Genomic DNA, 10,000 nt, shown 5'->3' on the forward strand with positions numbered 1-10,000 from the left:
AAGTACTGAAGAACACGTCTTTTGAAATTATATCGTGGAGGAGGTACTGAAGAACTAATACTGTGGTAAGTCTTTGGAATAATATAAAAAAATACAGACGAAGCTAACACTTCATCATTCCAACAACTTTTTTTGTTCTCTCGACAACTAACGTTTCATTTGCATCATTAAAAAAATCGTGAAAATATCATCAGAACCATGAAAACACATTTGAAAAGAAAATAGTTACTTCTACTAGAATCTTTTAAAAGTAGTCAGGGTCATACGCCGAAACGTTTTGACAGTGAAGTCTCTGAATCAAGGTTCGAAACAGCGGAGCATGAACGCGAGCCCTCCCACAGTGGCGCATCAGTAGCGTCTCGTCAGTGTGGCGGCGAGCGTGGCGCCTCCCTCTCCGAGCCCCGATAGTAAATAAAGCTTGTCTTATTCTGCCCGGACAAGAAGTGGGAGAAGTGGCGCTAAGAAGACTACAGAACATGGCAGAATTAAAATGCTGCCTCTCGAATTAGATCTCTCTCTCTCTCTCTCTCTCTCTCTCTCTCTCTCTCTCTCTCTCTCTCTCTCTCTCTCTCTCTGGCAGGGATACGTTCAGCTTTAACGCCTCCACCTCTTTACGCTCTCGTGACTCCACTATACACAAGACTTTCAGCTTATTTTCCTGTCTTCTCTGTGCACTGTTCTGTTCATTCTATTGCGAAGCTTAACTTATACCTCTACCTTTGTCCCCTCTCACGACTCAGTTATTCTCTTGTCTTCTCTTTTCTCTGCTCCGTTCATTCTATTCTTGCAAAACATACTTCGTTATTTTATCTTCAGAAATATTTAGTCTCATTTTTTTCCGGCATTTATTCTAAAGTTCTTGAAGTTATTGGGACCGTGAGTTGTTTGCCCTTTTGTTCATTAGGTGATTGGAACAGACTCAGCGATCCGATTGTTAGTGCCGAGTCAATAAGAAGCTTGAAAAGGAGATAAGATAAAGTTATGAAGAGTTATAAGTGAGTATAGGTAGGTATACGCATGTTTTATACAGGAACTATCTCGTACTACCGGTTTTTTTCCAGTTTCCTTTACATTTTAATGTTCCTATATTCATATTGGTTACTGCTTTGTAAAAGAATAGAACAATCTATAAAAGCCGACTTCACTATTGAAAATAAAACCTCTTATCTTTACGAAAAATTTCTCTTAGATTATCGCTATGTAAAAGAATAGTGAAATAGATAAAAACTGACATCACTATTGAAAATAAAACCTCTCATCTCTACGAGGGATTTAGTTCATGTTTCGCCGGAACGTCATAAAAGATTGTATATAAAGCATGTGCAATATATCATGTGTTTGAAAAGTAACCCCATTCCTCCTTCCCTCCCCAGACAGAGCATCACTAGAGGCAGCACGCGTGGCAGCAAGTTACACCACCGCTTTCTGCATTCCATCCGCGGCAGGTATGTGAAGAGGAACTGTTGGGGCAGGTGGGCGAGGCTGGCAATGACGTCAGCTCTTCAGTAGTACTGGGAAGGTAATTCGAGTGGTTCAGCCAATCTTCAGTGTGGGGAGTGTAAGGATGCTGGTGGCGGTGGTGGTGGTTGTGGTGATGATGGTGATGGTAGTGGTGGTGGCTCTTGTGCTGACTGCCTTATGGTCAGGTTAAGTTTGGTTGGGTTAGATTGTCAGGTTAGGTTAAGGTAGAGTAGGCTAGGTAAAGTACGAGTAGATGAAGAGGTGGAGCTTAGCGTTTGACTTCCGCGGTAGATCTGGCTTCTCGTTTTCCGTCAAGTAGCGTCATATCACCTGCATATCACGCACACATTCCTCTCTCGGTCAAGTGCAGCGCCAGGGGCTGTAAGAGGCGTCACTACAGTCACGCGCCTCACACCAGCACAAGCAGAGGATTTTTGTACTTTATTTATATAAGATGGGGAACTGGTCAAAGGCAACAAAAAACGTGAAAAAAAGGCTCACTAAGGTGCTAGTCCCAAAATAAAGGTCAAAAGGATCATCCAAAATTGAAACCTATCTCTTGAAAGTCATAGGAAGGAGGAAATACAGAGGCAGGCAGAGAGTTCCAGAGTTTAACAGAAAACATGGATGAATGATTGAGAATACTGGTTAATTCATGCATTACATAGAGTTACAGAGATAGACAACAACACACTCCTTACGAAGTGACCTAACCTAGGGCCACAAAGTATACAAAGCGCACCAGGTCATTTTAATCCTAGCTTCATAAATACATTCTTGTAGGGGTAAAAGATAGAGAATTAATGCCATGAGTGCGAGAGACTCTCCGCACTTCACTTGGAAGCACGGTAATAACCCTCCAGTTTCTTCATTCTACTACTTATAAGAACATGTCTTTTATAATATTTGAATATCTATAGACTATTTGACTGTACAAATAAAACTAGAGGCATCATGATTCTCGGTAGCAAAACAATAACCCTGCAGTTCTTAATTTATTCATTACTGATAAGAGCATGGGCCCGTATTCTTCATAAATATATGAAATGTTTCATAGCTAAGAACATCTATCGTTAGCCGTTTATCATAAGACTATCATAAGCGTCTTGCATTATGTAATGATTGCTTATTTTGAAATACTAAAAGACGAAGTAGAAATGCTGTTTATAACATTTTATATGTTTTACAAATATTTCCCTTGTTTATATGTGTTTGGGAAAGAGACAGTGGATAGAATAATGACCCATTCCTTGAAGTATCATGTTAAATGCGATCCCGTTGAAGCGTCTCAGTGTAAACAACCATTTGTGTTGTTTTATAATGATGAAAAATAAAATACAAGGAAAACCCTCAAAATAGGGTAATTATTATTATTATTATTATTATTATTATTATTATTATTATTATTATTATTTTATTTATTTATTTATTTATTTATTTATTCTTTTTTTTTCAGAATGTAAAACTCTTTAGTAATACTCAACATCACTGTGACTGACTAGAACCGAGGCACGACAGATGCATGTGAGAAACTGAAACTGCACATGAGAATATCTTGAAGTTTATACTGCTTAATGAAAGCAGAGAGAAAAATATCACCTATTCTTTTATAACACTGTCAAGACTACACTTCCTACATGACCTATGCTGTAGCTTGGAATTTTCCACTCCCTCAGCCCTCTCCACACCCGGACGCTGCCGCTCCCACAAGGCTTACCGAACAGAGACAGTCTATTTTTACGTTTTGAATTGTATAAGGAGCATTTATATGTACTCAAAACTTATTTTGATGAGTTCTGCGTCACTAGGAACATTCAGAACGTACCTCTTAGATAGATTATTCCTTTGGAGAGCGCTAAGACAGGGTCAATCCAGTCTTAGCAGCTGCGCGGATTTATGACAGACGCACCCAGTTTATGATGAAAATGCGTAATCTTTATCCTCCCTATGACATGTTTCATAGTTTAGATTCGCTAGGACCGCTTCTTTAGTATGGGACATGGGTTTTATGATATTTGAGTAACTACGGAAGACTACTGTGTGCAAATAAAACTAGATGAGCTTAAAGGTTTGTAGTACTCGATCACTTCTGTCAGTGGTGCCTTTCGGAATAATTACGTATACTCTACACTTTGTTGAGCTTGTTGAGAAACCATAGCAGTCCATCGGAGGATTTAAGGAGCTTTTGTTGTAAGCCTTGTTACTATTTCTGTATGCTCTGGATTACGAAGGTGTACGTACATTTATAAGTTTTGGTCTCTTGCTTAGTGTTTACATGCAGCTTTTAATAGAATTTGATTTATTTTTACTTTTTTAAGCTTGTTGAAAAAAAAAAAATAGTCCGGAGGAGGATTTACGGAATTTTTGTTGTAAGTCTTGCTGCTATTTCTGTATGCTCTGGATAACGAAGGTGTATATTTATATGTTTTGGTCTCTTGTTTAGTGTTTACAGGAAGCGTGTAATAGAATTTCATTTATTTTTACTTTGTTAAGCTTGTTGAGAAACCATAGCAGTCCGTCGGAGGATATAAGGAACTTGTTGTAAGCCTTGTTAGTATTTTTGTACGCTCTGGTCTCTTGCTTAGTATTTGCAGGCAGCTTTTAATAAAATTTGATTATTTTTTTCAGTATACTTAATGCAACGGGCGTGTTTAGAGCAGCTCCTCACCATCACATCATTCCTGAGTCTGACGGCGGGACACTTGGGGAGCTGGGCACAGTATTACATCATTACAAAGACGTTACTCTTATCTAGTCTTCCCTCTTTCCTTATCCTTGATTTCCTATGGCATGGTAAAGTACGAATATACGTCGCTGTGTCTGATATTAAATTATGAATGCATATTTTTCTTTTATTCTTTCCAGTCTCACCTTGATAATTCACCTCTTCCAGTACCTCATTAACGCATTCCCATACACCCTTATACCTATCACACATACTGGCATGCCTCATTCCTTTCCTTCTTTTCCCTCTCTTTGCTGGTCTTCATTCATTCAATTCCTTCTTCACTACTTTTCAATACAAGTAATACTTATGTTATGGAACAATACAATGATGCAGTCTGTCCTTTTTCTCTATGTGTGTGTGTCTCTGTAAAAAAAGATCGATCAGTTAATTACTTATCGTGCGTTTGCAAGCGCCGCCCATCCTCTTCCCTCCCTCACTCGCCAATTAGATTACTTCGTTAGCTTCTGATAGGATGCGGGGGCTAGATTGACTCCGCCCTGTCCCCGACCCGACCAATGGCACACGGCGCAGTAATAGAAACGATGCATTTACGTGGCGAGACAGGTGGTGGACCGTGACCGAGCTGGGGACGGGGACTCGGGGACGCTCTCTGTAATACCTCGAAGCGGACATGCGTGCTGAGTCCTCCCGCCCTTCATTATGCTGACATGCGCGCGTGGGATCAACACTGGGATGAATGTTAAAATACGATGAAATGAGCGTAGTGAAGAGTTATGTTTGTTTTCTTAATTGGTGGTTAGAATGGATTTTTTTTTCTTTATTTATTTATTTTTTTCTTCTTCCTTATGAAGGAGATTGATTGCTCATGTGTAAAAATAGGTTGTGTATGTTCTGAAGTGTATTTTTTTATTTATTATTTTTCATTTCTATTACTGTCGATATGAAGGATGGACACACAGAGAATGGACAGAGAGAGAGAGAGAGAGAGAGAGAGAGAGAGAGAGAGAGAGAGAGAGAGAGAGAGAGAGAGAGAGAGAGTTGAGTAGCAGTAAAGTTTTCACCAGCCACTTAAATCCTCATACATTTACTGCTCAGGAAAGAGATGCCTGTTGACTCTCTCTCTCTCTCTCTCTCTCTCTCTCTCTCTCTCTCTCTCTCTCTCTCTCTCTCTCTCTCGTGGCTTCTCCAGTTTCAGCTGGAGGCGCTTGTGGTTTGTTCATTACGCACCGTCCTACGGCGAATACATACATACATACTTGCTTACATACATACATATACAGGGCGCCCTCTTATTATACCTTGGACCGTTTTCCCAAACACTTCAGCGTCCTAACTCGCCTTCTTTTAACAGGCTGCAGTGGAAGTTATTGGGACATGGGTGGCTTTCAAGGGCGTTTTAATGATCCTTGTGGTGATTTTAACAAGAATCTTCCATCATCAGTGAGAAAAACACCCATGGAAACTCTGCTCATCACCTATATGGCTTCTGAAAAATAGTTATACTGGAGCCTTTTAAAATGGTGGTGCTAAGCCTTTGAAACTAATGGTTGTAAGAGTTTCACGAGAGCCTTTTGGAAATAGTGCTTATATATATATATATATATATATATATATATATATATATATATATATATATATATATATATATATATATATATATATATATATATATATATATATATATATATTTTTTTTTTTTTTTTTCCTCTGAGTAAGAGAGACATAGTAACCTAGGCTAACAAAATGAACAAAAAAAAAAAAAAAAAAATGGGCCCCTGAGGTGCCAGTCCCTATTTAGAGTGTAGGGAACGCTTCAGTGGACCTTTTTTTTTTCTGTCGGTTCGTCTACTTACTTCCTTTCCGTGGGGCTTTTCTTCTATCTTTTTTTTTTTTTTTTTTAGCCATTGGCCAGTTCCCCTCTTACATAAAAAAAAATATATATACGTTTATTTTCTGAGAGAGAGAGAGAGAGAGAGAGAGAGAGAGAGAGAGAGAGAGAGAGAGAGAGAGAGAGAGAGAGAGAGAGAGAGAGAGAGAGAGAGAGAGAGAGAGAGAGATAAAATCACCTCTTGTAATTCATTCGTTTAAGTTAGCAAGACTTTATGCGTTGTACTGTTATGATCACGGAAGATCTCTTAAGGTTTACTAGTATATAAGTATTTCATTGTTGGAAAAGTTAAACATGCATTGGAACATTAACTCTTTCACTACTATGGACAGTTTTCTCATAATCACTGACTGTACTTTTTTCAGTCACTTATATTTTGTATTACAGTCATTTAAACAATTTTCTAACCTAAAAAGACGAAATTAATCTTATATACTCGTACATTCTCTCTCTCTCTCTCTCTCTCTCTCTCTCTCTCTCTCTCTCTCTCTCTCTCTCTCTCTCTCTCTCTCTCTCTCTCTCTCTCTCTTGGATGCATTTTTTTTCACTGTTTATATAATTTTTAGTACTCAGAATGTCATCATATCAACAAAGAAAGGTGACAGGAACTCGGGTTAAAGCATCATGGTGCGTGAGGCAGAAGGTGACGGGACAGGAAGAGAAGCGAAGCAGCAACATGGAGGGTGTAAGTGTAGCAGAAAATGGGCTTTTTGTGGGCACCATTGTTTGTTTACACTTGAAACACACACACACACACACACACACACACACACACACACACACACACACACACACACACACACACACACACACACACACACACACACACACACACACACACACACACACACACACACACACACACACACTCTCTCTCTCTCTCTCTCTCTCTCTCTCTCTCTCTCTCTCTCTCTCTCTCTCTCTCTCTCTCTCTCTCTCTCTCTCTCTCTCTCTCTCTCTCTCTCTCTCGAGGCGTTGACTGCTGTTTATTTTGAGTTGCAGTTCGTGTTAATTGCTCAGGGCTGAATGGGTCACTTCTTGTTCTTCTTCTTCCTCCTCTGGGCCTCCTCTCCTCGGCAACACTCGCCTCGTGACGCACTGAGCTTCCCACGCAGCCGTTCTGATTCCTTGGTTATGCATTTGATTTTAAAGCTTAGGTAAACACGCGCACTTTGGTTTCTCGTAACGACTGTTCTTGAAAGCCACACATGATTAGTTGGGAGTGTCGTTGTTTTTTCTGGTGATGGTGTAGGATTCCTGTTAAACTTTATTACGAGGGCCTTGAGAATATCGTTGAGAATTCTGAACTTTTTTTTTTTTTTTTTTTGCAGACCTTGTTGAAAGTAGTTGAGATATGATGCCGAAATGTTTCAGTTGGTTGGCACTAGAACACACACACACACACACACACACACACACACACACACACACACACGTCTCACCTCAGCCTAGACGGGTATATTTCTCATTTGTCTTGTAATTGATATACGCATTCTAGATTACAGAAGTTAATATATTGAGAGGAACAACACCAAATACACGTAAAGTAGAACCTGCCCTGCACACAAAGGATTACAAAAGAAGAACAAGCAGCAGCATACCTTTTGACCCTTACCAGTGGCTGTTTGTGATAAGCTACAGAATCTAATTTTACAAGATATAGGAATTATACAGACACGAGTGCTCCTGTAGTGTAAGGAATGAATTTCACTGCTGTCTGTTTTGTCTGTTTTTTTTGTCAGTTTTTATTTTCTTTTTCTGTGTTTGCTCGTTTCTTTCTTTGTTTGACCGTCTCTCTCTCTCTCTCTCTCTCTCTCTCTCTCTCTCTCTCTCTCTCTCTCTCTCTCTCTCTCTCTCTCTCTCTCTCAACCAGACAAAAAAACAAAACAAAAAAAACACAATCCTTACAGTTTCCACACTCTAAGCAACCTTATTTCCAGTACACGACTTCCCTTTCTCTTTATTCACAGTCTCCAGTACCATTGATAACCAGACAACCATGTATATCCTTACTAGTACAATAAACCAACTCCCTCTTCCCTCACAGTCTTATTCTCGTCTTTTATAACTCAATTTTTTTTCCTCTAACGTCCCTTCCATCTGTCAAATGTCTCTTAGGAATAGCTACCTCTCTTCATATTATTCTTTAAATTCCCAACCTTGTTTTAGTCTCTCCCAGTATAGCATCACACGCACACACACACACACACACACACACACACACACACACACCCTCCTGTCCTGTCCCATCCCATCCTCACCACTTCTCTCGCTCTTCCTTCCCCGATATTGCTTTGAAAGTTAAAGCTGTGTCCCCTCGAACCCCTCACAACTTCTCTTTCTCCCCTTCCTTCCCTCCCTCCCTCACCCTCCCTTACTCTCTTCTTAAACCTCCACACATACTCCCCTCTAACTCAACTATAGAGACTCTTGCTCCCCTCCTCTCCTCTTCGTTCTCTTTTTCTTATCCTTCTCTTCCTCTCCTATGCCTCCATTCGCAGTTCTCCTGCTTTGCCCTTCCCTCCCTCTCTCCCTCTCTTCTCCCCCTCTCTCTCTCTCTTCATACAGCCCCACTCCGGATGGCACCAACCCAATATTTGTGTCTGGTGTCAGTTTTCCGCGCGGCCGAGGGTAATCACCGTTGTCAAAAAATTAATAAAACGATATAAAAAAGAAAGAAGGGCGAATGGTGCAGTCTTTACGCCACCAAAATATTGTATTACGCTGTGTGTGTGTGTGTGTGTGTGTGTGTGTGTGTGTGTGTGTGTGTGTGTGTGTGTGTGTGTGTGTGTGTGTGTTGGTGTGTGTTGGTGGAGCGGTGGGATACAGTAAACCTGCACCCTAGTATTGTATTATTCATGTATACAATAATGGCTCACGGCCTCGCTGGCTCTAACAATGCGTGGTGCAAGGAAAAATGGTTATGTGTTTGTGTGTGTGTGTGTGTGTGTGTGTGAGAGAGAGAGAGAGAGAGAGAGAGAGAGAGAGAGAGAGAGAGAGAGAGAGAGAGAGAGAGAGAGATTGACAGACAGACAAGCTGGCAGACAGACCATCTGACAAACAAATAGACAGATGGACGGACACGGAGAGAGTAAGGGACAAGCACGTATTTATAACCAGAAAGACAGGAGCGAAGAGGAAGAGAAAGAGAGACGCAGATTAAATTAGAAAACAAACAAAAGCGAGGATTTACACTGACAAAAGGAGACGAAAAATAACATATAAAAAGAAACCCAGAGATGAATATATTACCGGGATACAAAGGTCATATCATTATTATGGGGAAAAAAAAAACACGGGAGAAGGAATGGGATGATAGAGTTAAGGTGATCTGGGAACGTATTGGATTAAAGCAAGTTGTTTTTTGGCAACATTTTTAAACCTGCTGGTATAGATTAAAGCAGATATGAATGGCCCGTGGAGAGAGAGAGAGAGAGAGAGAGAGAGAGAGAGAGAGAGAGAGAGAGAGAGAGGGGCACTCGTTCGTGGTAGTAGTGGTGGTGGTGGTAAAGGTAATTCGACACTTGTCAGCCATTTACGGGTCCCTCGCCCAACATTGTCCCGGCCTAATGAGAAAAAATGGCGAGAATAAAAAGAAATAATAAAGTTGTAAATATTAGTGATGGAGGCATAAGCGTGACCTGGTGGTGAGGAGGCAGGCAGCAGGAACCGCCCCTCCCGCGCCCCTACTGTCGGATGGAACTCGCTTACCCCGCTGCTGCTCCCGGCCTGAAACTGAATATCACATACCGTGGGCCTGACCCCCTGGCCGGCCTGAAGGGTGGAAGCCGAGCACGGGGCGGCGAGGCAGAGTGGGCCGTGCAGGGAGAGGCGGTAAGGGTGCACTGCGAGGGAGACAAGGAGGGAGGCAGGAATTGTTGTGTTGAGCAGCGAATCCCGGAGGAGGAGGCAGGGTAACGAGGGTTGCTTGCCTGCCTGCCTCTCCCAGCCCAGCCCAGCCA

At 41.1% G+C, this 10,000-nt stretch overlaps 1 protein-coding gene across 2 annotated transcripts in view; it reads left to right on the forward strand.

Moving 5' to 3' along the window:
• LOC135106956 (nucleotide exchange factor SIL1-like) overlaps positions 1 to 4,305 on the forward strand; it is a 31,496-nt gene extending 27,191 nt beyond the window's left edge. The window contains exons 10-11 of one of the 2 annotated variants that reach the window (XM_064016429.1): positions 1,374 to 1,445; positions 2,918 to 4,305. The gene's annotated coding sequence lies outside the window, so the exon portion shown is untranslated. The remainder of the gene's footprint in view (positions 1 to 1,373; positions 1,446 to 2,917) is intronic. The other variant, XM_064016430.1, reaches the window with a different exon arrangement.
• Positions 4,306 to 10,000: the final 5,695 nt, after the last annotated feature.

The sequence above is a fragment of the Scylla paramamosain genome, chromosome 14, assembly GCF_035594125.1.
Source record: "Scylla paramamosain isolate STU-SP2022 chromosome 14, ASM3559412v1, whole genome shotgun sequence".
NCBI classification, from domain to species: Eukaryota; Metazoa; Arthropoda; class Malacostraca; order Decapoda; family Portunidae; genus Scylla; species Scylla paramamosain.